This window comes from Ochotona curzoniae, unplaced genomic scaffold (assembly GCF_017591425.1).
Source record: "Ochotona curzoniae isolate NIBS_2020 unplaced genomic scaffold, NIBS_Ocur_1.0 contig_908, whole genome shotgun sequence".
Taxonomy (NCBI): Eukaryota; Metazoa; Chordata; class Mammalia; order Lagomorpha; family Ochotonidae; genus Ochotona; species Ochotona curzoniae.
In genome coordinates this window covers 5,667,983-5,694,872 of record NW_024466607.1, presented here as the reverse complement: position 1 = coordinate 5,694,872, position 26,890 = coordinate 5,667,983, and the positions used below count along the sequence as shown (strand labels likewise).

Sequence of the window (26,890 nt, the reverse complement as noted above, 5' to 3'; positions counted from 1 at the left end):
TTATCGAGTGTACTGCTGTTGAGCATGGACCTGCAGGCAGCTCTCTCTCAAATGCAGATTTCATTTTGTTTGGATATATTCCCAGGAATGGGATGGCTGAGTCATATGGCACATCTATTTTCAGTTGTCTTAGGGCCCACCATACTGACTCTCCATGCCACAGTGTCATCTCTTATTTTTGGGCTTCTCTAACACGACCTTAACTGTTTGTATTTGATGTTTTCATGGATTTTTGATATGCCAGTTTATCAACTAACCTAGCAAGTCCTGCATGGCCTACTCAGACAGACCAGAGTTCCCTCAGGGTCTTCGCAAGAATTAATTTGCAGGAAAATAGCCAAAGTTTCCAGAGACTTCCTCCCTTCATTAGTTCTTGGTATAAATGTATTAAGGACCTACTGATTTAATAATGCATAAGGATTAAGGGGCTGATCAAAAGAAAAACAAGCTTAGAATTAAATTTGCTGATCTCTAATACCACTGTCCCCTGGAGGCCAAACTGGGCATCTAGGAAAAAAATTCTCTTGAAATGCTTTCAATCAATTTCTTTGAAATCATAGCCTATAGTGCTGTTAGGGCTATACAACCCAGTGAATTTTCTAATCAAATGCCTTTATGTTACAGATAAGAAATCCAGGTACCAGAAGTCACTATCCACAATTAAACTCCTTTTATCCACAATTACATAACTCCTTAGAAACAAAGGCAAGACTAAACCACAGGACTCTTGAATCCAGCTCAGTACTCTCCCATGCACTTCCCTAACCCTTAGATAACAGACAATTGCTAGAACATATCTACTTTGCACGTATTTTCCACCACTCTTCAGTTAACTTGACTCTCCCCAGACACTGCCTTAATGCTCCATAACACAATTCATTCAGGATATCTCAAAAATTAACTATATAGATTTCTTAAGTTTTTTTGTTTGTTTGGTTGGTTGGTTGGTTGGTTTTTTTGTTTTGTTTTGTTTTTTACTTGAAAGGTAGTCACAGGTGGGGAGGCATACATTCAGGGGAAAAAGAGAGAGATGTCTTTCACTCAGCACTTCACTCCCCAAATGTCTGTAAAAGGCTACAACTGGTTAAACCAAAGCCAGAAGCCAAGAGCTTCTTCAAGGTCTCCCATGGGCCAGGGATCCAAGCATTTGAGTTGCTTTTCACTGTTTTTCCAGGTCTTTAGCAGAGAGCTGGATGAGAAGTGGAGCAGTGGAGCTCAACCATGGCTCACTGGCTAAATCCCTGCCTTGCATGCACCGAGATCCCCTATGAATGCCAATTCATATCCAGGCTGCTTTACTTCCAATCTGGCTCCCTGCTTGTGGCCTGGGAAAGCAGTGGAGGATGGCCCAAGGCCTTGAGAACCTGCACCTGCATCGGAGACCAGGAAAATGCTCAGTTCTGGCAGTTGACACCACTTGGGGAGTGAACTAGTAGATGGAAGCTCTTTCTTACATAAATCTCTCTCTGTAAACCTACCTTTCCAATAAAAATAAAAAAAATTTTAAAAAGTGGCGCAGCCAGAACACAAACTGGTACCCACATAGGACGCTGGTGTCGCAGGTGGTAGCTTTATATGTGGTGCCACAACAAAGCCATTTTAAAATAATCTTTTAATTTATAAATAATAACTATATTCTTATCGATTATGATGTGGTATTTTGAGATGCACCCACACAGACACATGCACACTGTTAAAAACTTTATCAGGCCAATTAACATCCATTTTTTGTGATACGTTTTAAAATCTTTTTAGCAATTTTGAAAAGTACCTTAATAACTGTCACTATCACACTATACAACAGATCACTCACATTACTTCTCCAATTTATTTATTTATTTCCCTTTTAACAAAATGTCCCCTTCCCTCATCTCTCCTCACTCTGTCAACATTCTAGTCTCCCCTTATTGTATTCAGCATTTTAGATTTTACTTACTTCATACTGACATTACTTCATTGTGTCCTCTGGGTTCCTACTGTAGCAAAAACAGGATTTTCTTTTCTTGAAGCAGTATAGTATTTCTGTATATGTGTGTGCCACATTTTCTATATCCATTTGTCTGCCAGTTGTTTTCATATCTAGGCTAGTGTGAATTATGGGAATACATGTCTAACAGGAATGTCATAAACAGAATTTCAAATTATTTCAGTTAAAAACTTCTAGACAATGGTCTGTCAACTGTCCCAGAGTTCTTCTTTCCCTACTCTAATCCATACAATACTGTCCATAGATGCTGAGGATTTCCCTGTTTCTGAACTTAGGTCATTTCTCACTTGGTGAAGTCCTGGCAGCATATAAAGCACAGTGTAGATGCTGTAGTAATTCTGCTAGGCAGATAGAGGTAAGGGTTTCCTCTTCTCCGATGGCCTCCTGTTTCCAGAGAGATGAAACCTAGTAGCTGACTGGGCTCTGCACCGCGCTCACCAGAGCACCGGGGCCACAGACGACCACGGCTGAATCGCTGTTAGAGCAGCAGCTCACTTGCTCAGAGAGAATCATGAAGGTCCACAAAGACAGAAGATACAGGAATTTCATGACACATTCAAGTACTTCTGGCATTTTCTAAATATTTTCCTAAATCTGAAAAGCATTCCATTTAAGACAGAGTTCGGGGGGGGGGGGGGAGGAAGAAATAAACATTTATTTTTATCTTTAGTTCTTCCATTTCTCGTTGTCCCAGTTCTATTTACCTATTTAGCTAGGTAAAAAAGCTAAGTTCAAAATTTAGTCTGTAAGAATCGTTAGCTAAGAATGATAGGTGTGTTAGTCAAAGGCATCTCTAGTCAAACAAACAAAAAAAAAGACTTGCTTATCATTTATTTGAAAAGCAGAGTGACAGAGAGCTAAATAGAAGGATTTTTCCATCCGCTAATTTATTCCCAAATGGCTGCAATGGCCAGGGTTGGGCTAGGCCAAAGTCAGGAGTCTGGAACTGCTGGATCTTGGGTAGCAGGGGACTGGCCACCTGGCTATCTGTTGCTGCTTTTCTAGATACATCAGCAGGAAGCTAGAGAGGAAGTGGAACAGCTGGGACCCAAGCAAGCACTCATATGGGCAATGTCAGCATTACGGCAGCACCTTAGCCTACAGTGCCACATCAGCCCCTGGACATTATATTTTTAAATCTCAATATCATTTATAACTTTTTAAGAGAGTAATCTAATACACATTTTCAAAGGTCAAAAATATGAGAACTAGATGAACTTTTGAGATAATAAATGTCAAGCCCTTTACATGCAGATAAAAGAAACCAACGAGATAAGTGCAGGGTGAGAGCAGTAAGAAAAGGTGAGCTATCTGATTTCTAACTTAGTGTCACTTTCCTGTAAACCATATGGAAATTTAAAAAAGAAAATATATAAAACAGCTTACATTAAAGGACTCCAAAAAGAAGAGAGATATGAATAACAGCAATAGATGTGTTCCTAAAATTGTTCACTTGGGGTTTTTATCCAATTTGTAAATTCCTTTTAGTCACTGGAAGTTCTTTGTTGTTGTTAAACAGGACAACCTTTCTAAGTTAGCCTATTTCATCTGCTGACAACGCTTCAGAAAGGTCTTTCCTAAAGAACACTTTGCAGAGAATTGATAGAGAAGTCTGAGACTGTTACCCTTAACAAATCCTGCTTACAAAGCTGGCTCTTGCCTGGGCCCTGGCTCCTTGGGGTTTTGGAAATTATGGCCACTCTCAGAACCTTTAAAAGCAGTTCCTTGTGTCTAAATTGTTCAGGCCAATAATATGGTCTATTGGGAAGATGCGCTTTCCTTGGGTGTGCGCCGGGCAGAGGAGGCCGACATGTCCAGCCCACACCAAAAACTCTGGACACTGAGTTTCTAATGAGTGTTCCTGAAGGATCATCTTTCAACATTTCACAATTCGTTGTAACAGGAATGAACCAGACCCTCTGTGACTCTCTTTGAAGAAGACTCGTAGAAATGTGTACTTGCCTTCTCCCAGACTTTGCCCCATGCATCCCCCTACCTTGTTCATCTTTGCATTCTTTCATTTTAATAAGTTTTAATTATGACTATTTGCTGAAGAAGTGTCCTACGAGTTACTCTTCAAATCTGGGGGTAGTCTTGGGGATCCCCAACACACAAACTGAGCTTAACTCTAGAGTTGTTAGTTTCTTCTCAGAACGAATGCTGAAATTAGGGACAAACCAATAACCACAAGGAAAGTACAGTGCGAGCTACAAAAAACAGACAGACAACAAAACAAAACAAAACAAAAACCCAGAGGAAATAGACTTGAGTTCAGCCTTGAAGAAAAAGCGGCATGGGGACAAGGGTGAAAGAGACTACGAATTCATCCATTTCAACCTTCAAGTATTTTGAAAGAGAAAAGCTGAGTATGACATGGAAGGGAGCATGTGTGGTGATAGGATAAGATTAGAGGGCTACAGAAATAAGTATTTTTGAGATTCTGGTCCTTTGCTTTTCATTCGCTGTTAGAGCTCATCAACTCAAACGCAGGAACTGCCTAATTCCCGCACTGTTTATTCTTAGATCTGTTGCAAAGGACTGACCACTACCTGAATTGCCTTTTCCAGTGTTCTTACAGAACATTTGTGGTGTGCAATGGTAACGAAACACAAAGAGGTAAATGAAGAGGGGCCAGGAGCTCCACCATCTAAAATGAACAGTCAAATAATAAGTACTACAATAAGGAATGCCAAAAATTAGAATAACCTTTCAGCTACTCTTTCATTGCAGAAAGGCAAAATGACTAGAACAACAGCCCGTGCCTTCAGAAACCAAGTGAAGGTGAAATTCTGTATCCCACTTTCCTTGCTTTTTGTGACCTGATACACATATAAAGCTGTATCAGAAAAGGCAATTATGGCTAAATAAAAGCAAATTTTTCTCCTATGTATTCAATCAGCATTCTTCAAGGATTAGATGCTATAGTAGGCTAGCAGCACAGATTAACCTTGGCCTAACCTTTGCTATATTAAAAAAACAAAACAAAGAAAACTAAAAATCTAAAACCCAGATTGTGATGACAATGCTTTCTTACAATATATTAATAACAGATGAAGTCATTTGCTTTCCTCATATCACTTCTTTAAATCATCATTTTTTTTAAGCCATGAACCTTCAAATCCTTAAAGAGTGAACATTTTTTGTCCTTCACAACTGGAACAGCAAGCAGGGTTTGAATGAAAGCTAAGATTAGCCTTAGATTCTTCTACATGAATTTTCCTAGGAATGAATCTATCGTAATTGCATCACTAGCATCAGGTAGCTGTGGATGTTATGAACATTGAGGAGACAATGTAGCAAGACTTCCCCTTTTAGCACACCTGTAAAGAGTAATACATTAAGAAGGAAAAAAAACTAGAGAGGAAGCATTCTATTTCCCAACAGTTTTATCTTGCTCAAATTCTGTCCTATTGATCAGCAGCCAGCTTAGCCCTTCTTACCACCCCCTCCTCTTCTTACTGTCTAAAATCACAGAATTTCCCAGATCAAAGTTGCCTTTGCTCAATCATCTTTCTCTGAATCATGTCACTGTGCAGGCATTCTGACATACTGTTGGTTGCAGCACTGGGATACCGGCTGGTTTCCAGAAGCAGTACAATGTAAGCTCAAGAGATACTAAGCTTGGCTCACTAGGTAACACAGTTCTAGCACTAGAGTTATCTCATAGGAACCAAGTTCCCCAACCTTTTTTTAGCTTGGGTGAAAAATAATACTCACCTAATAGAATGACTGCTGTGAAGATTAATTAAAGCAGGTAAAACACTTCAGAACATTTTGTACTTAGTAATGATGGATAAAATGATAGCTATTAACATAATTATCTTCAAATCATAATTTTCGTAATTCTCATTGCCCAGATATCATGTGAACATAATCAAAGGCTGTATACACAATCTATTTTTTTTAAGAATTATTTTTCTTAGAAAATTAGATTTGCAGAGATGGATGGTGTGAGATTACTAGAAAGCCCTCAGATTGTTGGTGTGGAACTCTAATACACATACATTTTAAAAAGTCAATTAACACACACCCACACATACACAAAGAACCTCTGAGAGATGGATTTACAGAGAGAAGGAGAGACAGAGAGAGGATGGCCTAAAGCATTTGGGACCCTGCACCCACGTGGGAGACCCGAAAGAGGCTCCTGGCTTCGGATCAGCATAGCATCAGCCATTGCGCTCACTTAGGGAGTGAATCATCGGACGGAAGATCTTCCTCTCTGTCTCTCCTCTCTGTATATCCGCCTTTCCAATAAAAAAATAATAAAAATAAATCTTTAAAAAAATAATAAATAAATAAAAAAGACACATAACATAGTTTAAAGAGAAATAGCATTCACAGAAAACTTGACCTTCAAGGACAGAAAGAATTCCACACAGAGAGGAAAGGCGCACCTCTCAGAGTCGCAGCAACAAGAGGAATAGTCTTCCCGTGTTGTCACTAAGCAACAGGTCAAAACCTTGACACAGACTTGCTGTTTCTTTTACTCTGCTAAAATCCTCATGTGTCTCTTCTATAAAGCAATGTGAAACAGAATTTAACAAAGCTTGTGAACAGATTTTTTTCAGTACTGCTCTACAGCTAGAATGCAACTGCCAAGCCAGACTCAGCACTGTTGGGACTCCAGCATACTGATTTTCATATTCTTTGCTACAAATATTCTAATAGAAGTATACAACAAATGTGGGGGGGCAAGAATGGGAAATAAACTGCTTCTCTGCCTTTTGACTAAGATCAAGTGAGCAATGGAAAAATATTTGTGCTTAAAAACCCAGAAACTATGCAAATACAATGCCCAGTTTGCATAAGAGCCCGCCAGATTTTCTACAAACGCCCCTTAGAGTTTAGGTGAATGAATGCAATTTCATGCCATGCCACTTGATTAGATTTGCCTGCATGTAATTTCTGAGTATTTTTCTAAAACTGATTCCACTTTCGCCCATTCTCACAAGTGCAGTTTGTTTTCACGTGTGATGCTGAAACAGATGCTTTCATCTTTCTTAACTACATTTTCTAGGACACTGTTAGATTTACAGAAAAATTGCAAAGACACAGTTTCCAAATCTCCCAAATATGGTTTCTTCTATTAGCATCTTACATCATGTTTGGCACATTTATTCTAGTTAATCAATGACATTGATTGAATATATTTACTGAAGTGCACACTCTATTCAGAGTCCCTTAGATCTTTTCTCACTTTCATTGAAATATAATTTACATACAGTGAGATTCATCCTTTTAAACTGTGTAAAAAGAATCAGTGGTTTTAGAACCCACCACTGTCTAACTCTAGAGCATTCCCATTACCCGAAACAGAAGCCATGAACTTCATTAGCAGCCACCTGCCCATTTCTCTCCCCTTTTCAGTTCTGGGAAGCCGCTGTTCTCCTTCTCTGCAGTTACCTTCTGAGCATGTGAAACAAATGCAGTTCTATCCATACGCATCTCTTCCTACTGACTTTTCCCACTTAAAGTGATGTTTTCAGGGTTCATCTATGCCATAGCATGAATCAGTACTTTATTTCATGGTATTTCCAGATGACATTCCATTGCAGGCTGTACAGCATTCTGTCATTCATTCATCAGCTGGTGGACACTCAGGCTGCTGTCCCTTTCCGGAGACTGTCAGTAACGCTGCTGTCGTAGCTGTCGAGTGAAGATTCACTTCCTGTTCTCTCAGTACATCTAGGACTGGGATTGCTGGATCATATGTTTGTGAAATTGCAAAATGGTTTTCCAATCGCACCTTTCTAATCAGCTGCACAGCAGGGTTCTAACTTCTCCAACTCCTCACCAGTACCTGCTATCCTCTTTGCTTTTTGTTACAGTTGCAGCGGAGGGCTGAAGTCACAGCCGAATGTGGTTGTGCTTTGCTTCTTCATCAGGATGGATGCTGCGGAGCATCTCACCACGCACTGCAGACTGCATGCTTGCCCACATTCTTTGGAGAAATGCTTATTCACATCCGTTGTCTTTTTGGCACTGAGTTCTAAGAACTCTTTATGAATTCTGGATTAAGAACCTTCTGGGCCCGGCGCGGTGGCGCAAGTGGTTAAAGGTCCTCGCCTTGCACGCCCGGGATCCCATATGGGCGCCGGTTCTAATCCCGGCAGCCCCGCTTCCCATCCAGCTCCCTGCTTGTGGCCTGGGAAAGCAGTCGAGGACGGCCCAAAGCTTTGGGAACCTGCGCCCACGTGGGAGACCCGGAAGAGGCTCCTGGCTTCGGATCGGCATAGTATCGGCCTGTTGTGCTCACTTGGGGAGTGAATCATCGGATGCAAGATCTTCCTCTCTGTCTCTCCTCTCTGTATATCCGCCTTTCCAATGAAAAATAATAAAAAATAAATCTTTAAAAAAAAAAAAAAGAACCTTCTGAGCTATGTGATTTACCTCTCCCTGCCTCAGCCTCCCGTTCCTTTGTTCTCTTGTCTCTACCGACGGTGTCATCTGAAGCAAAAATTTTAAATCTAGGTAAAGCTCAACTTACATTCTCTGTGGTATTTGAAGTGTAGGGCTTTTGTTGCTGCTGCTGCTGTTTGCTTGTTTTACTTTCTGCTAAGGACCTTCTTCTGCTCCATAGTCCCACACAGGATACCTCATTACATTTACTCATCAGGTCCCCTTAGGCTGTCCCTTTGAAAGTTCCTTAGACTTTCCTTTTCTTGACTATCTTGACGGCTTCAAGAAGCAACCGCATATTCTGTGCAATGCCCCTCAGTATTATGTTGACTATTCTAGGTCCTTTGCCTTTCCATATAAACTCAAGATTTAGTTTGTTGATCTCTTCATAAAAATAGCTTTGGGGGTTTTATCAGGAGTCCATTAGCAGATCAAGCTGAGAAAAACTAACATCTTACAACACTTTTTCTTAAAATCAATGAACATGGAAAATTCACTCTCCACTTACTTAGATCTTTGATTTATTGTATTAGTTTTCATTTCCTGTTTAGAGATCCAGCACATATTCTGCTAAGTTTATGTCTAAGTACTTCTCTTGCATATTTTGTGAGTGGTATTAAGGTAAATGGTAGTATTGTTTTAAATTCTAATTTGAGTTGCTCATTTTTGGTACATAGGAAAACAAGTCATTTTTTGTACATTACCCTTGTATTCAACAACCCTGTTCTACTTTTTTTCTTCTTTGGGCAAATTCTTTTCAATTTTCTTTCTAAGATTTACTTATTTATTTGAAAGAGGGAAAAAGAGAGAGACAGAGAGCTAGCTTCCATCTGGTGGATCTCTTCCCAGTTTCTTCCAGGTCTCCCAGGTGAGTGGTGGGAGCCCAAGCACTTGGACCATCTTCCACTGCTTTTTTTTTCCCCAGCCCATTAGCAGAGAACTGCATTGGAAGTAGACCAGCTGGACACAAACCAATGCCCACATGGAATGCTGGAGGCACAGGCAGCCACAACATCCACCTCAATGTTTCCAATTTTCTACATAGACAATCAAGTCCTCTGTGAACAAAAATAGTTTTATTTCATCCTTCTCTACTTACTAATTAGGTTCTCCAGTATTACACGGAATAAAATGCTTGGGGAGGACATCTTTGCCTTACTCCCAATCTTAAGCAGAAAGCTAACAAGCGGTAGAGTTTTTGGGTAGGATGTGCTTGCAAAGTTACAGAGGTTCACCTGTTGCTAGTTTCCTCAGAGTATCATAAACAGGTACTACATTTTGTCACAGGCTTTTCAGTATTGCCTTCTTGCCTTTAGAAACCTTTTCTTTTTCTTCATCTTCTGATATCCTAATTACCTGTTCCATCTGTGGGGTACGCCCCACAGTTCTCGGGTGCTGCGGTGTTGTTATTCTAAGCTATATGTGTGTTTCCCATTTGCGTTTCTGTGAGTTCCTGTTGATCCATTTTCAAACTCGCTGATTCTTTCCTCAGCTGTGTCCAGTCTGCAAAAGCTTATCAAAGATACTCCTCAGTCGTTGGCGTGTTTCTTAACTTCCAGCACTTCCACTCCATCCTTTTATCTAATTTCTGTTTCTCCACTTACATCATCCATCTGTTCAGTCACATTACCTTCTTTTTCCATTACATTCTTTAAACATGTGAATCAGAGTTATTTTAAACTCCCTCTCCAATTCCAAATCCTGTGTCATAGCTAATCCTGCTTGTAATGTTTGCTTTGGAGATATTTTGGACTATGCTTATTCCTTTTACTGGTATTATCTTTGTTGTTGTAAACCATATACAATGAATTTGGGCTAGAAATTGGGAACAAGAAGACCTTTAGTGTGAGACTTTATATGAATCTGCCTAAGAGTCTGGCTGCATTTAGTATTTTCAGTAGCAGGTGGTGCCAGACGTCTCAAATTCCTCTAGCAGCTCTGTCTACTTTGCTGTCTTCGAACTTCCCTGAGACCTTCCTCCTCGCATTCCATGGGTTACAATCCTTTAAGCTGTAGTATAACAGTCACACTAGAATCCTTTATGATTAATGGTAATACATGTGGGGAAAGAAACATTCTATAATCTTCTGTGTAAATTTTCCTCTCTTAGTGGTCCCTCCTGCCCTATGACCTTCAATGTTTCACAAGCTTCTTCCCCAAGGTGTCACAAGAACACTAGTAGGAGTTGCAATCAGACAAATGCTCTTCTCCCAAATGCGATGACTCTGGTAGACTTTCTCCTTAGACAGAAAGGCTTTGGGTATGTTCCACACAGGTTACTCCTCCCTTCTCTGTCAGAATCAAGATAGGATCATTCTTGGCTCTCTGCAGTGAGCTCATGGTCCCTGGAAATAAAAATTGTAGAATTGCAGGCTACTCTTAAAACTGTAGACCCAGAAGTTTCTTTTAAAGTAGTCCACACCAAGTTTGCAGCAGTCTGTCCAAACTACCAATGATCAGATTTGTCAGTTCTCCAGCAACTTCTGCTCCAAGTAAGCACTTCTCAATGTGTGAATTTCTTGACTCGCTGTCTTCCCATATTTCACAGCAGCAGTTTGCTCTGCAATCTCAGTTCTCAGGAGGGACCAAGAAAAGTTAACAATTCTCATTTTTTCAGTGATTTCTAGAATAAGAACAAGAATGTTGACTTCCCAGGTCATTATATTTTGAAGCTAAAAGGAATGCTTATATTTGTATCTTCATGTTTAATTATTTTCTCTCTTTAATATATATATGTATATATATATTTGAAAGACAGATCTTTCATTCTCTGGTTCACTCCCCTGATGGTGACAACACCCAAGGCTGGGCCAGACTGAAACCAGGAAACAGGAGCTTCATCCAGTTCTCTCCCATGGTTCAATGGCCCAAACATTTGGCCCATCTTTCACTGCTCTTCCAAGGCCATTAGCAGATATCTGGATTTTAAGTAGTGAAATCAGGATACAAGCCAGTATCCATGTGTGATGCTGGGCATTGCAGGTGGCAGCTTTACACACTATGCCACAATGTCAGCTCCCAGTTGCCCTCTTGAAAAATCACCTTGGCTATATATTCCTTGGGATGCCTGTAGTCAGGGAGGTAAATTTAGACACATCTTAACATTAAAGCTTCCTTGTTCCAGTTGATAAGAACATGGGCCTGACAGGCTATAACTAGAGGTTGGTTTTATAATAAAAGGAAGTTACAATCCACATGGGATCAGAATGAAAAGGAACTGGCTGGGGACTTGGGAAGGAGAGTGCTTCTCCTGGAAGCCATTTTCAGCACCAACAAGATGCCCTGATCAAATCTTTCGGCTAGTTCAAAGAAAAATATCAAAATATCTCCATTACACATGATCCTGGGCAGTTCCACTGCCAGTCCCTCTCCCTCTGTTCCAGCATTGCTTTCATATTACCCTTTCCAATGTTTTTACCCTGACGGGCTCCCTGGATCCACTTTGACAAGCTGGTTTTTATCTGCTATGAGAATGGCTGATACCAGAGTAAGTTGAATAAGAAAGGCAAATTGTGTAGCAATAGAAGGAACCATTTGCGGGCCCGGCGTGGTGGCGCAGTGGTTAAGATCCTCGCCTAGCACGCCCGGGATCCCATATGGGTGCTGGTTCTAGCCCGGCAGCCCCGCTTCCCTTCCAGCTCCCTGCTTGTGGCCCGGGAAAGCAATCGAGGACGGCCCAAAGCCCTGGGACCCTGCACCCACGTGGGAGACCCGGAAGAGGCTCCTGGCTTCGGACTGGCATAGTATCGGCCCGTTGCGCTCACTTGGGGAGTGAATCATCGGATGCAAGATCTTCCTCTCTGTCTCTCCTCTCTGTATATCTGCCTTTCCAATTAAAAAATAATAAAAATAAATCTTTAAAAAAAAAAAAGAAGGAACCATTTGCTTCAGAGAGGAAACAGCCACTTGCCAGGAAAATAAATAAATGACTGTTACCTCACACCACACAAACACAGAAAGGTTAATGACTGGAATAACTGATGTACATCTTAGAAAAAAATCTGAATTCTGATTCCTGTTTCAGCCTTATATATATGCACACAGCATAATAGTGTATCTTAATGTCTTTGACAATAAACTTGGGAATCATTCAGATTACATTAAAGAGATCATTAACCTGTGAGAAAGAAAATGCTTTTACACTAAACTAACAAGATCTTCAGCTTACACCAGAAATACACAGATGGCCCATGTACACTGCAAATACGATACTCAAAGTGAAGAAACAGATTTTAAAAATTAAAAGAATTAAAGATGAAAATCTAGGGATGTATAGTTGTTACAAAATATAGGTTCTGATTGAAAAGTATAGAATGAGATTTTCAGAATTTTTTAAAGGTTTATTTATCTGGGAAGCAGAGAGAAAGAAAGAGGGGCAAAGGAAGGAGCAGAGGAGAGAGACCTCCTACCTATTGGCTCATCCCGTAACAGTCAGAATGGGTCTGACTGAAGCAACGAGCTGGTGGAAGATTTTTCTCTCTCTATCTCTCCTTCTCTCTGTAAATCTGCTTTTCAAATAAAAACAAACCTTTTTTTAAAACCAGCAAAATGGAGGAAGAAATTAGCAGGGAGCCAACTCAGAAGCAGCAGCCCTGTGAAGACCATAAAGGGGGTCAGAAAGCCTTCTGCCTTGGAAAATGTTTCCTTGGATAAGGTGAGTGAATGCCTGGGTAACTCTTTTTTGCCTGAAGGGGTACAATCCCAATACCTCAGCACATACAAGGCCTCGGCACATGTTACTACACAATGTGCTCCAAAGCTCATTCTTCGCAATTGGTCCATTCAAGAATGTTCCCTCTGATCCACAGTTCTTTGTAAGCTGCTTCCAAGTGGGCTGATGCAGTAACAAGCCTAAGGTTCATTTTCAGAGACTCTGGATCCACTTCTCCTTGGAGAGTAGTTCTGACACTATCTGAACTGGTTAGAAGAAGATAATTAAACAAAGAGACACATTATCACACATTAAGCTTGACCTACAAGTCAGATGCTGCTGGTGCTTGTCCAAATTTATCTAATGACCTGCTTATACTCCCTCTGAGAAGGCACTTAACGTTCTGCTAATCTGGTTTTTGATGTGTTTTATTTGTATTTAAAATGAAGAAGTTAGGTATGATGAACCTACAAATTTATCCAAGTCTACAAACCCATAAAATATTTCTACATTGGAGCCATCCCTGTTAAGGAATTTATGCTAAATGAATGGAGTAACTTAAGAATCTACTCTGATGAACCCTTAGAATCTACTCCAATAAACGCTAACATTTGGAGAGTCTTGCAGAGTATTATAATCACTCAAACAGATGTAGGGGCCACGTGGAGCTATCCAGGGTACTGATTCCATCTCTGGTTGGTTTCTAGCCTTCCACTCTTGGAAGATAAACATGTTCCCAAATCTACCTACCAATCTATCTACCTAGGCAAAAATAAAGCAGAAACATAATGCACTGTCCAACTGGATGTGATAACATACAGGAAAAGGATAATGTTGTAACATGATAGATCGCAAGACTGCAAAGCAAAATGGGTTTCAAACCACGGATTTCTTTTTTTTTAAAGATTTATTTTTATTATTTTTTTATTGGAAAGGCAGATATACAGAGAGGAGAGACAGAGAGGAAGATCTTCCATCTGATGATTCACTCCCCAAGTGAGCGCAACGGCCAATGCTATGCGGTCCGAAGCCAGGAGCCTCTTCTGGGTCTCCCATGCGGGTGCAGGGTCCCAAAGCTTTGGGCCATCCTCGATTGCTTTCCCGGGCCACAAGCAGGAAGCTGGAAGGGAAGCGGGGCTGCCGGGCTAGAACCGGCGCCCATATGGGATCCCGGGCGTGCAAGGCAAGGACCTTAACCACTTGCGCCACCACGCCAGGCCCCCAAACCACGGATTTCAATCAACCAGCTATTTTACAAGAATTTGCTATACATTTCCTATATAACCCCCATTAACTATTAAGCAGGAATCCAGGTCTCCCAACTTTGAATTTATTATTTGCTCCACACTTTTTCTTTAGAGTCCCAAAGTTGGCTTTATCAAAGTTGTGCTCAATAAATGCCTGTTCAGTCAATGAGAATGCTGTATCCATGAGTACTTCCAAACAGCAAGGCCTCTACTGTCACAACGACTCACCTGCATACTCACAAAATCCCAATAAATCTCATCTTACATGTAACTCCAAAGAACGTCACACAGTTCCCAGGATTTAGGTCTGTATTTGACGGAAAATTTCATAAATAAGCTGATGGAAAATAGTCACCAATGTGTTGACTTCTGAAACTGCATTACAGTGATCATAAGAAGCAGGGCTCTGGAATTGGACAAACTTGGACTTGAACCCTGGATATCATGTACCAGCAGCTGGTATTAATTTAAAAAGAAAAAAAAACTCAAGTCATAAAGTTAGGTGAAATATCATTGAAGGTACTTCAAAAAGTTCGTAAAAAGTGAAATTAAAAGATGAATTTCTTAAGCCAGAACTGCCAGCAACACTGGCATCCCGTATGAATGCTGGTTTACATCCCAGCTGCTAAACGTTCAATCCAGCTCTTTACTAACGGCAGGGGAAAAGCAGCAAAGAATGGTACAAGTGTTTTGGGCCCTTGTGACCCATGTGGGGACTTGGATGAAGCGCCAGCACCGGCTGCTGTGAACACCTGGGGAGCGACCAACACACGTAAGACCTCTGTCTTTGACTCTCCTTCACTCTCTATAATTTTGAACTTCCAAATGAACAGATAAATAATTTTTTAAAAAATTTGTTTCTTTCGGTACAAAATATTTTAAAATCCATTTTATAAAGGTATTAAAAAGTTAATGGAAAATTATCATGAAAAAAACTATGCATGAATTTCTAAACTTTTTACATCAAAATAAACTTGTTAAGGAGAGTGTTGGGGATAATTAAGACTCAGCTTGGAAAGCCTGAATCCCACACTAGAATAACTGAGTTCAAGGCCAGCTTGGGCTTTCAATTCTAGCTTCCTACCTACGCACTCTTCTGAGGGCAGGCGACAATGAGGGCTCAGGTACTTGGGTTCCTGCCACCTACCTAGGGAAGCAGGACTGACTTCTGGGTTGTTGCCTTCCACTAGAGGCACTGTGGGAATAACCAGAGGATGGAAGATCTCTCTCATGTATCTCCTTGTCTCCGAACCTTTCAAGTCCTGTTGGGGCTGATGCTGTGTGCATAGTGAGTTACACCACCACCTTCAGTGCTGGCATGCTATATGGAGCAGGTTCAAGTTCCAGCTGTTTCACTTGCAATCCCTGCTAACATGCCTGGGAAGGCACTGTAAGATGACCAAGGACTTGGGCTCCTTCGCCCTGTGGGAGAGCTGGATGAAGTGCCTGCATCCTGGCCTCAGGCAGGCCCAGCGCCAGCTGTTGTAACCATTTGGAGAAAGAACCAAAACAGCTCTTTTTCTGTGTGGGTGTGTAACTGCCTTCCAAATAAACAAATAAATAATTTCAAAGCCATATTAACTATTTTTAAATATATATGTAACTGATATATGTCAAATTAAAAATTTGAAACACTTTATTCCAAGAACTTAAAAAAAATTATTTTATTTTTTATTTTTCTTGAAAGTCAGAATTTCACAGAGGAAGAGACAGAGATCTTTCATCTACTGGTTCGCTCTCCAAATAGCCGCAAGGGTCAGGGCTGGACCAGGCCAAAGCCAGGAGCCAGGAGTCTCTGCTGGATCTCCCACATGATGTAACGGTTAGGCACTTGGGCCACCTTCCATTGCCTTCCCAAGCACATTAGCAGGGGGCTGCATCTGGAGTGAACCCTAACCCTAACTGGTACCCTGTAGGAGTCAAATGATCAGATCTATAGGAAGATAATTGATTAAAAGAGGACACTGGGAAGCCTTCCAGTGTGGAGCCATGGCTAGCAGTAATCTTGGTTTAATAAAAATTGTAGATTAACATACAGATTTAACATATACTATAGGGGGCCAGGAATTCCCTAATCCTCTGGTTAGATAACAGATCAAAGAGAGGTGCTTCCTCTCACAGACAGAGCTGTTGGAACTCCCACAGTCAACTCTCACTTGCTGTTCATATAAAAGTGCCTTAAATTCTCCTCCCTATGCCTACATGACCCTCGTCTTTAAAAGTCTGATGCTGGGTCCAGCACAGTAGCCTAGTGGCTAAAGTCCTTACCTTACACTTGCTGGAATCCCATACAGGCAACGGCTTGTGTCCCTGCAGCCCCGCTCCCCATACAGCTGAGGATGGCTCAAAGCCTTGGGACCCTATAACCACATGGGAAACCCAGAAGAGGCTCCTGCCTCCGGATTGGCTCAGCTTCAACCGTTGCAGCCACTTGGGGAGTGAATCAATGGATGGGAGATTTTCCTCTCTGTACATTTGACTTTCCAATAAAAATAAAATATATCTTTTGAAAAAAGAAAAAAAAGTCTGACGCTGTTAATAAACTTCAGCTATTTAACAACAGTCAGTAGTCCAAGTGTATTATTACTGGCTCCGTGCACCAAGACCATCACTATCAGACAGCGAACAGTGCACCTACTGGATGTCAACACTGCAGGCGGCAGCTTTAACTGCTATGTCGTAACACCAAGCCCCACCAGGAACTTCTTGAAGTTCACTCCTCGACCCTCATAAAATTGCTGGAAGGACCGAGATGCTTTATTAAACATTTATCCCAAGGTAGGTACTTGGTGCCACACGAAAGACACTGGCTGGGAAACCTACATCCCAGATGAAAGGTCCCGGGCTTCATTTCTTTCTTTTCTTTGCTTTTATTTTCTTTTCTTTTCCTTTCTTTCTTTCTTTTTTTAAAAAAAAAATACCTTTTTTTTTTTTTTTTGGAAAGTCATATATACAGAGAAGAGGAGAGACAAGAGCAAGATCTTCCATCCACTGGTTCACTCCCAAAGCGGCCACCAACAGCCGGAGCTGAGCTGATCCAAAGCCAGGAGCCAGAAACTTCTTCCGGGTCTCCCACACAGGTGCAGGGTCCAAAGGCTTTGGGCCTCTAACTGCTTTCCCAGGCCACAAACAGGGAGTTGGATGAGAAGCGGGGCTGTCAGGATACAAACCATCATCCATATGGGATCTTAGTGCGTGCAAGACGAGGATTTTAGCTACTAGGCTGCTCCACTGGGCCCCTGGCTCCATTTAAAAGGTCAGCTCCCTGCTCTACATACACTGGTAGGCACAAAGTGATGACTCAAGTAACTGGCTCCCTTTTACCCAGGTGGGTGACCCAGATTAAGTTCCTCACTCTTGGCTCTGGCCTGTCCTAGCCCTGGCTGTTGCAGGCATTGGGAGCAAACCAACAGCTGGAAGATCTTTGCCTGTCTTCTAGTCTCTTTCTACCTTTCAAGTAAATATTTTATAAAAGCAACAGTGCTTATTCCTTAGATTGTCTTGTCCATTATATACCTGGCACAATGTCTGGAATTTAACAAGTACTCCACAAATGCCACTTCTTGCCATCATCTTTATCACTGACTTCCACAACTAAAATAAAGATTCTGCTTATGGCAAGCAGTCTTAAAAGAATTTTTAAAAGAATTCAAGATCTCAAAAAAGTCTACAGTTAAAAAAAAAAATCTACCAGTACTCCTCAAAAAAGTAAAATATAACAAATTGCCTCATTTTAAAAAGATACAGAGAAGCTAAATCTTTGAGTTACAGAAAATGTTCAAATCATTCTTCAACAAATAATGGGCGTTCTAGCTCTAGTAAAGGGTCTCACAATTCAGAGCCAAGGAAATCCTCTCATGTCTAGAGCTGCTTGCTCATTTACTGAACTACCTGAAATGTGAAGCACTTAGAACAAAAAGCAAGCCACTAACTTTCTTTCAGGAGAACTTTTACCGGCTGCTTTCTTACTCTCCACAATCACCAACTCCAGAAAGCCATCAGAGCCTTTATCTTGTATCACACATGAAAGCCATCTCTATTGTAATAAACTCTTCAGATGACTCTGACGCGTACTAAGCTTTGATCAGGTTTATACTCACTCCCTAACGACAGCAGACACCATGATCTTGGATTCCAAACTTAAATTTCTTTTCCCTTTCATATTCTCCACTTGATAAAAACATCAGAATTCCTAATAAATCAAGTATCTCCCCTAAATTGTTGAAGAATGCCAGAAAAAAAAAATGCAATAGAGCAAACCCACTTCAACAAGGCCTTTACTTCTCAATAAATCACATGTTTGGTCAAAAGACTATGACAATTTCAAACCTTATTCATTCTCTTCAAATAGCACCTTTTCCCTCATCTTTCCTCCTCCTCAGTACATGACCCCGCCTCCTACTGACCAGAGAAAATAGAAGCTAACAGATGGGTATATCATCAACTTCCCACCATCTGAGCTACAAAACTTTCTGTATTTTCACCCATCTCCTCTTTTTTAACCTGTTTGTGAAAATCTTAAGTCAGGTGGTCCTTCTTCTTACCCAGAACCACCTGTAAGCTGGATCTCATTTCTCTATCTCTTAAACAATCATCTTCAAGAAAACTGACAGGATCACATATCATTCCTTTTAAATGTCATTTATTTCCTCAAGTTAGTTATGACACAAAAATGGTACTCTAGTCTACACAATAAAGGCCATTCAGGCACGTAAAACACAAAGTCTCTATCTGGATATGGAACAGTCACAATGTTTTCCTTAAGCTCAAACCCATGTCCCCAGTAGCTGTGACGTATGTCTCATCAAACAAACATGTCTAAAAGAACACGGTCTCTCGCAGGATTTGGGGCTTCACACTCCCTCAGTGTCCTTCACCTAGTGTATATGGCACGTCCATCCACCCATCTGTGCGCCCATCCACCTAGCTGACATACACCACCCATCCACCCATCTGTGCGCCCATCCACCTAGCTGACATACACCACCCATCTGCCCATCCATCTGGCCTTACACCTAGCTGACATACACCACCCATCCACCCATCTGTGCGCCCATCCACCTAGCTGACATACACCACCCATCTGCCCATCCATCTGGCCTTACACCCAGCTGACATACACCACCCATCTGCCCATCCATCCGGCCTTACACCTAGCTGACATACACCACCCATCCACCCATCCATCCGGCCTTACACCCGGCTGACATACACCACCCATCCGCCCATCTGTGCGCCCATCCACCTAGCTGACATACACCACCCATCCACCCATCCATCCGGCCTTACACCCGGCTGACATACACCACCCATCCGCCCATCTGTGCGCCCATCCACCTAGCTGACATACACCACCCATCCACCCATCCATCCGGCCTTACACCCAGCTGACATACACCACCCATCTGCCCATCCATCCGGCCTTACACCTAGCTGACATACACCACCCATCCACCCATCCATCCGGCCTTACACCTAGCTGACATACACCACCCATCCACCCATCCATCTGGCCTTACACCCAGCTGACATACACCACCCATCTGCCCATCCATCCGGCCTTACACCTAGCTGACATACACCACCCATCCACCCATCCATCCGGCCTTACACCCAGCTGACATACACCACCCATCTGCCCATCCATCCGGCCTTACACCTAGCTGACATACACCACCCATCCACCCATCCATCCGGCCTTACACCTAGCTGACATACACCACCCATCCACCCATCCATCCGGCCTTACACCCAGCTGACATACACCACCCATCTGCCCATCCATCCGGCCTTACACCTAGCTGACATACACCACCCATCCACCCATCCATCCGGCCTTACACCCGGCTGACATACTTTGCATCTTCCTCTCCTCATCTCCCTCTAGTCAGTAAGTTAAGTCCTTATAAATCTATTTGGCTATTTCTTTTATTACACTTCTACTTTACTTCACAATCTTTATCCAAGTGAACAGCACTTCTCACCTGGGGTTCTGTAATCCCCTCTTTCTCTAGTCAAGTTGCCACCTGCTATCATTCTGAGCAATCATTTCAAAATGAACACTTCATCACGGTTCTCTTCTAACAAAACTCTTGTGCTGCTCTCCATTGCTATTAAGATAAAGTGCACAAACCCCTAGCAAAGCCTTTAAGCCTCTGATTTGTTTGATCTAACATGATCTAACCCATTTGTTCCAACCTCATTTCACAGCCTTCTTCCCCCTCTACAGTTCACATAGTAGTTCCTTCAAACTAACTATGCTCTTCACATTTCAGAACCTTCATGTTCTTTCCCCCACAATTTTGCCCTCTTTATTTGCCCAGCCAACAACTATTCATCCTTCAAGTCTCCATTTAAATGGAATATCTTCAGGGAAATACTTTCCATACCATCAGCTTCAGTAAAGCTGATCTGAATTACTCCCACCCCCAATCTGAATTACCCTACATCAGATCTGTCAAACGCTGATCCATTTATCCGTTGAGCAAATACTTACTGAGCACTTAAATGGCACCACTTGCCGTGCTAGGCACAGGGGATATGACTGCCAGCAATACTAATAGTCTCTTTACAGCTAAGATTTATATCCTAGTAGAAAGCAATCAGTAAGCAAATAATAATAACAGCTGTAATAAACACCGTAAAGGAAAAGCACGGGATGCTTTGGGACTGGATGAATGGTGAAACGGAAGAAGTAATTCAAATCTAGATCTGCTGACTCGGAATCACACTTTCCCCCATTGCACTATGCTGTAAATTCAGGCTTCGTTTTTGTTTCTAGGCTTAATTAATTGTAATCTTTTCTTCATAATTTTACAAGATTCAAGTTCTCTGTTGCCTGTGCTTCTAAGAGACATTCCTGGGGTCGCTACCAGCCAGCATGCTGATATTCCGACTCCTCCAGGTCTGGAAATCAGCTGACTGCCAGCACGACTCGGGGAAGCTGTAGAACCTGATACAGCTCAGGGTGTGTGCACACAGAGAACGGAAAGACCAGCTCAGCTCGATAGACAGAAAAGAAGTTGAAGCATTCCGTAACGGGCACAGCCTTACTCTAACGGTGTCAGCAAGGGCGGCAGTGCTGGTAACCTCACTATTCCAGAGAAAAAATCATCCACTCCAATTGAAAAGCAGTAGTCATTTACTAAAAAAAAAGTTGAAATGTATTTTTCCTTACTAATTATTATCTCACTTTAATTCATTTTAAAGCTAATTTCCACTTAAAGAGATTCACTTACACATGTTTTGAGACTCTATCATTATAATCACATCTCAGTCACTGGGCAGTCACCACTAAAATACCAATCCTCATCCTGTTAAATCTCATTTTCAACCATACCCCACATGCACTGCCCCCGTGTGGTGATACAGTGAAATAACATGGGATTTAGAGTAAAGGGTCCACGATTTTGCATGACAAGGAGCCTGGAGGCCTCAGCATGGGGACCTGTGGAACACACACCTCTAAGGAACAGTTAACTTTGTATCACACTTCATTTCACACAATTGGATTTTTAACGACTCTTTCTCTGTCGCTTCTTAAATACAGGAATTTATGCACATTTAAAATTTTCTCTAATAAAATAGAAATAAAAAATAAATAGAAATAGAATAAATAGAAATAGAAAAAACTAACTTATGTAACTTAAAATAACTGTGATGATTAAATAAAATATATGTTAAATATTATTTATGGGATACAAATACTGTGCCTTAGTATTCCTATCATCTCTTTCAGGTCTGAAGTTCTGTGATTTATATCAAGCATACTGTGTCACAGGGCACAACAAAATATAGCGAACCTGTGCTACCGATTTCTTACTCTCAGGTAGCGGGAACAAAAGCCATCACCATGTGGACCGACAGAACAGGGATGCCAACTCTGGCACACAAGTGTACCTTCATTCCTCCCTGTCTTGAAGACGAATGAATGAAGCTCAAGGGAGTGCCCATGCTAATCCTGAAATCTCAGTGCCTCCGCACACTTCTATAAAACACCCGTGTCCCAAGATATAAGGACTCCTCCTCTTGTGAAGGGTTCTAACGACTTAACCAGATTCCAGATATCTTACACCCATTATTATCCTTGCCTCTGAAAGAATGGAAAACATATTGTCGTGAATACTTTAATCACAGACCACAATAGCTTTAAATAGTTACTAAGTTTTCAGCCATGTTTCTGGAACCCTTTGCTTTTCCACAAAGACCACGCTTCCAACCTTTAGTAGCACAATTACTCATCAAGTGAGAAAGACAAAAGGACACGTGATCTTCTAACGGGAGTCCTTCTGTGCTGGCTCTGATTTCATTTCACTCCTTGACTCTGAGATCAGCAGCACAGTTACCAGCAGCAGTTATGCCATCAGCAGACACTGACAGGCAGAGAGGCTCGGACACCTAACTTCACAGCACCATGAGGTCCAGGAGGTCACGGTCAACTACAAGGAAACACCGTGGTCATCAGTAGTAGCAAAAATATCTAGACCTTCAGTTTGGACTACTTTGATGAAAAAACAGAAAAAAAAGAAAAACAGCATATTTCAAACACATAGTAAAACAAAAGTAAATCTACCATGTAATGAACCCATCATATTCTTTCTATAGATGGGGAAAAACAAAAAAAGCTCTGCAGTGTTAGCCTAAGGTCATTTATTGTATTAATATTCTTAACTTGAAAATGTAAATAAGGGCCCAGAGCCGTGGCCTAGCAGCTAAAGCCCTCACCTTGAATGCGCCCGGGATCCCATATGGTCACCGGTTCTAACCCCGGCAGCTCCACTTCCCATCCAGCTCCCTGCTTGTAGCCTGGGAAAGCAGTCAAGGACAGCCCAATGCCTTGGGACCCTGCACCTGTGTGGGAGGCCTGGAAGAATTCCTGCATCCTGGCTTTGGATCGGCATAGCACCAGCCGTTGCGGACGGAAGGTCTTCCTCTCTGTCTCTCCTCTCTGTATCTGTCTTTGTAACAAAAATAAAATAAATATTTTTAAAAATGTAAAAAAAAAACTCCTCCAAATAACTTACTAATATGTATATTTGAAAAGTGCAACTGTACTACATAATACAATGTAAGCAACAATAAAAAAAAAAAAGTGCAGGTTTTGAGTAAAACTGATTTTAAGAATTCAAACTACATGGTTTCTCTTCATCTCTATTTTGTTTTCACTCCCAACCAGAACTTCACTCAAGAATCACAGCTTTGGGCCCGGCACGGTGGCCTAATGGTTCAAGTCCTCACCTTGAATGCGCCAGGATCCCATATGGGCACTGGTTCATGTCCTGGCAGTCCTGCTTCCCATCCAGCTCCCTGCTTGTGGCCTGGGAAAGCAGTCGAGGACGGCCCAAAGCCTTGGGACCCTGCACCCGTGGGAGACCCAGAAGAGCTCCTGGCTTCAGATCAGCTCAACACCAGCCATTGCAGTCACTTGGGGAGTAAATCACCTGACAGAAGATCTTCCTCTTTGTCTCCCCTCCTCTCTATATATATCTTACTTTCCAATAAAAATAAATAAATCTTTAAAAAAAAATTTTTTTTTAAGTCACAGCTTTACATTCTCTGGAACCACGGTTAGTATAAAGAAGAATATATCCCTTCACAATGATCAAAAATGACCATCACTCATCCAAAATAAGACTGTGCGCATCTCTAAGTCAATCTCTTTGATTGAAAAAAAAAAAAAGTAATACTCTGACATCAAGGCATAAATCGCATGGCCATCCCTGGAGTCGGGGATGAAACGGGTTCTGTCTAAACCACAAGGACTGAGTTCTGGCGAAGATGACTCCCTGGAGGAAAATCAAGACCTGAATACTAAAACAGGAGGAAATGCATACCGTGATAGCCACAGTCATCATGAAGCTAATTAGATCTCAGAGCAGAAAACGCAATGGTTCCCAGCCTAGTGTTGTTTTTAGTACTAATGCTATTCTTCTAGAAAAACAAACTATAAAGCAGGATCTCAACCAGCCCTAAGCCTTGAATCACCTGAAGCTTAAAATGTTTTGTTTTGCTTCTTAGAAGCTATTTTCATGAAATGACATCTTTGCAGAACTCTCTAGGAAATAACCCTGCTCCATCTGGAACGTTCAGCATCACCATTCAGGTCGAGGCTGTCCTGGGCTTTCCTGTCCTGATCTCCCTGTGGCAGAATGAGAAGCTGCCATAGACAGTGTGACCTCGGACACGGAGTATCAGCAAAATCAAGACTCCCAGTGCAGACCTCTACTACTTGTCAAAATACTTTTAATTCCTGCCATCAAATTCAACCAGATTTGGAAGAACCACCAGTTCTAGAAACCACCATTCCTAGAAGAATGCAGATACACTAGAAAGAAAAACACCCTTAATGTACTCACTCAACCAATATTTACTGAACATGAAGCAAAAAGCTAGGCATTGTAGGTATAAAATTAGCAAGAAGAACTCTTCTGGGACTTTTAGGTTTGAGAAAACAGACATGTAACACAATTACAACACACTTATAAAATGATAATGAAATTGAACATAGCAATCACTTCAAAATAGAGTCCAGGTAGGGAGTGGGATACACTATGAGGTGCAATGATCTCACTAACGAAAACTGGGAGAAATCGAAGTTGCTTTGATTCACACCAGAAAGTGGGAGAAAAGAAGAAAACAGAGAGTCAACGACTAATTGATAAGATTAACATCAAAAGATTTGCATCCCAAACCTTCGCAGGTGCCTTTTTCCTGGGAAGAGCAAGGATGGCTGTGACAGCAAGGTTCCTGCCAACCCTGTGGCAGACTGAGACCTCAACTGTCCACAGCCATGTCAGCGATGAATCAGCACACAGTTTTCTTACTCTCTCCCTTTCTCTCTCCCTCTCTCATTTTCTCTCTCCCTTTTTCTTTCCCTCATTTCTCCCCCTCTCACGCTCCCTCCCTGCTCCTCCCCCTCCCTAATGCATTTTTTCAATGGTAAGTCAGTATATTTTACAAAATTCATCTTGGAGGATTTATTTGCTACAAAGAGTTACAGAGATACAGAAAGAGAGTGTCTCCACTGGCTCACTCCTCAGATGGCCGGAATGGCTGAAATGGCTGTGGCTGCGTCAGGCCAAAGCCAGGACCGTGGAACGCAGTCTGTGTCTCCTCTGTGGCTGGCAGAAGCCTAGCCACCTGGACCATCTGCTACTGCTTTTCCAGATCCATCAGTAAGGAGCTAGGTTGGAAATGCAGCAGCTGGGAAACTGAACAGGTGTCACACTGGCTACCGGCAGTGCAGGAGGCAGCTTAAGACACTACACAACACCAACCCCACCAAGTCAGTTCTTTGAACAGACTAGAAACTAAGCTTCAATCCTGTCTTACAGCAGATAAATGAAACCTTAGGTGAATTAATCCAACCCTGTGAGATTCAATTTCTTCATCTTTAAGGCGAAATATCTCAAAAACTGGGGAGTCAGGAAAAATAAACATGAAAACATTTTATGAACACTAAAAATGAAATACAAAATGCTTGAAGCTATAAACTCTCAATGTTAATTGTTTAATAAAATGTAACGAGCTATAACAAGCACCACCTTCAATACTACGTACGGGAAGACAGATGAAGCAAACACATGACTTCAAAGAGCACATAAACCAACACTCACACAAATAACAAGTTCAAGATCATCTACCATGAACTTATTTGAAAATTCCCACATGTGTTTGATACAGCAGAGAAGACGGTGATGAGCACTAACTTGAGGTGTGAAGAAAATGGGCTCAGTCTCAGAGGATAGGTAGGACTTAGCTAGAGAAGAAAGTTCTGAACAAGGGAAATAAAAACTGCATCTGAGGGGAAAGAGCAGCCTGCCAATAGCAGATGGTGAACACTGGGAGGAAGACATAAGGGGGATGCAATGAATCCCAAAGCTGGAGAGTCCGCCTAGCTCGGTGTACAACGACCACTAACTGGTGGTGCCCGAGTAGAGTGCCTTGATGAAAGCAGGGCTTCAGGGGTCAACCCCTGGCAGCACTGACAGCCTAGACTGGCAAGGGAGAGACTAAACACAAGAACCTGAAAGATGTCATCCTCACTGGCTGCTAAAATCGTAACTGGCACCAAGATCTGTAGTTTCTGAAACGCTACTTACTTCTTAGACGATAATTCTAAACTTTTCCCAAAGTCTTTTTCCTTACTAACCACACAAATCACTGCACTATGCAGAAGATCCAGGTCACATCTCCCATAATCTCAGAGCAAAAAAATAGCCTGGAGGACATATAGGCTACATAAAAATCCTCTGAAAGCAACATGCATTGGGAGAGTCACACAGTCTCTGCTTAACTGAACTAGCCTAAGAAACGTCTATTTGCCAAAGTTATCATCCTTAAAACCTGAGGTCAAATACTTCAGCTTGTCATAGGAACCCTTATTTTGCCTGAATCCTGGCCAGCTCTTCCTCTGGGGCGGTTAGACAGAGTCCACTGAAATCCAGTAGAGGCTGGCTGTAGGGAGACAGGTCTGAGTCAGTCTATCAGGCAACGAAATCCTCATTCCATCTGCTCTCAGGGAGCTGTCTGCCAAGCTTGATGCCTGGACACACGAGCTCCCACTCTCATACCCACTCATTTTCTTCTCTGAGAAAGAAACAA

The 26,890-nt window shown here is 41.8% G+C and overlaps 1 protein-coding gene across 1 annotated transcript in view; it reads right to left on the bottom strand.

Annotated features, from left to right (window-relative positions):
* SYN2 (synapsin II) overlaps nt 1–26,890 on the bottom strand; it is a 133,008-nt gene that overhangs the window by 82,724 nt on the left and 23,394 nt on the right. The gene's annotated exons all lie outside the window — the stretch shown is intronic.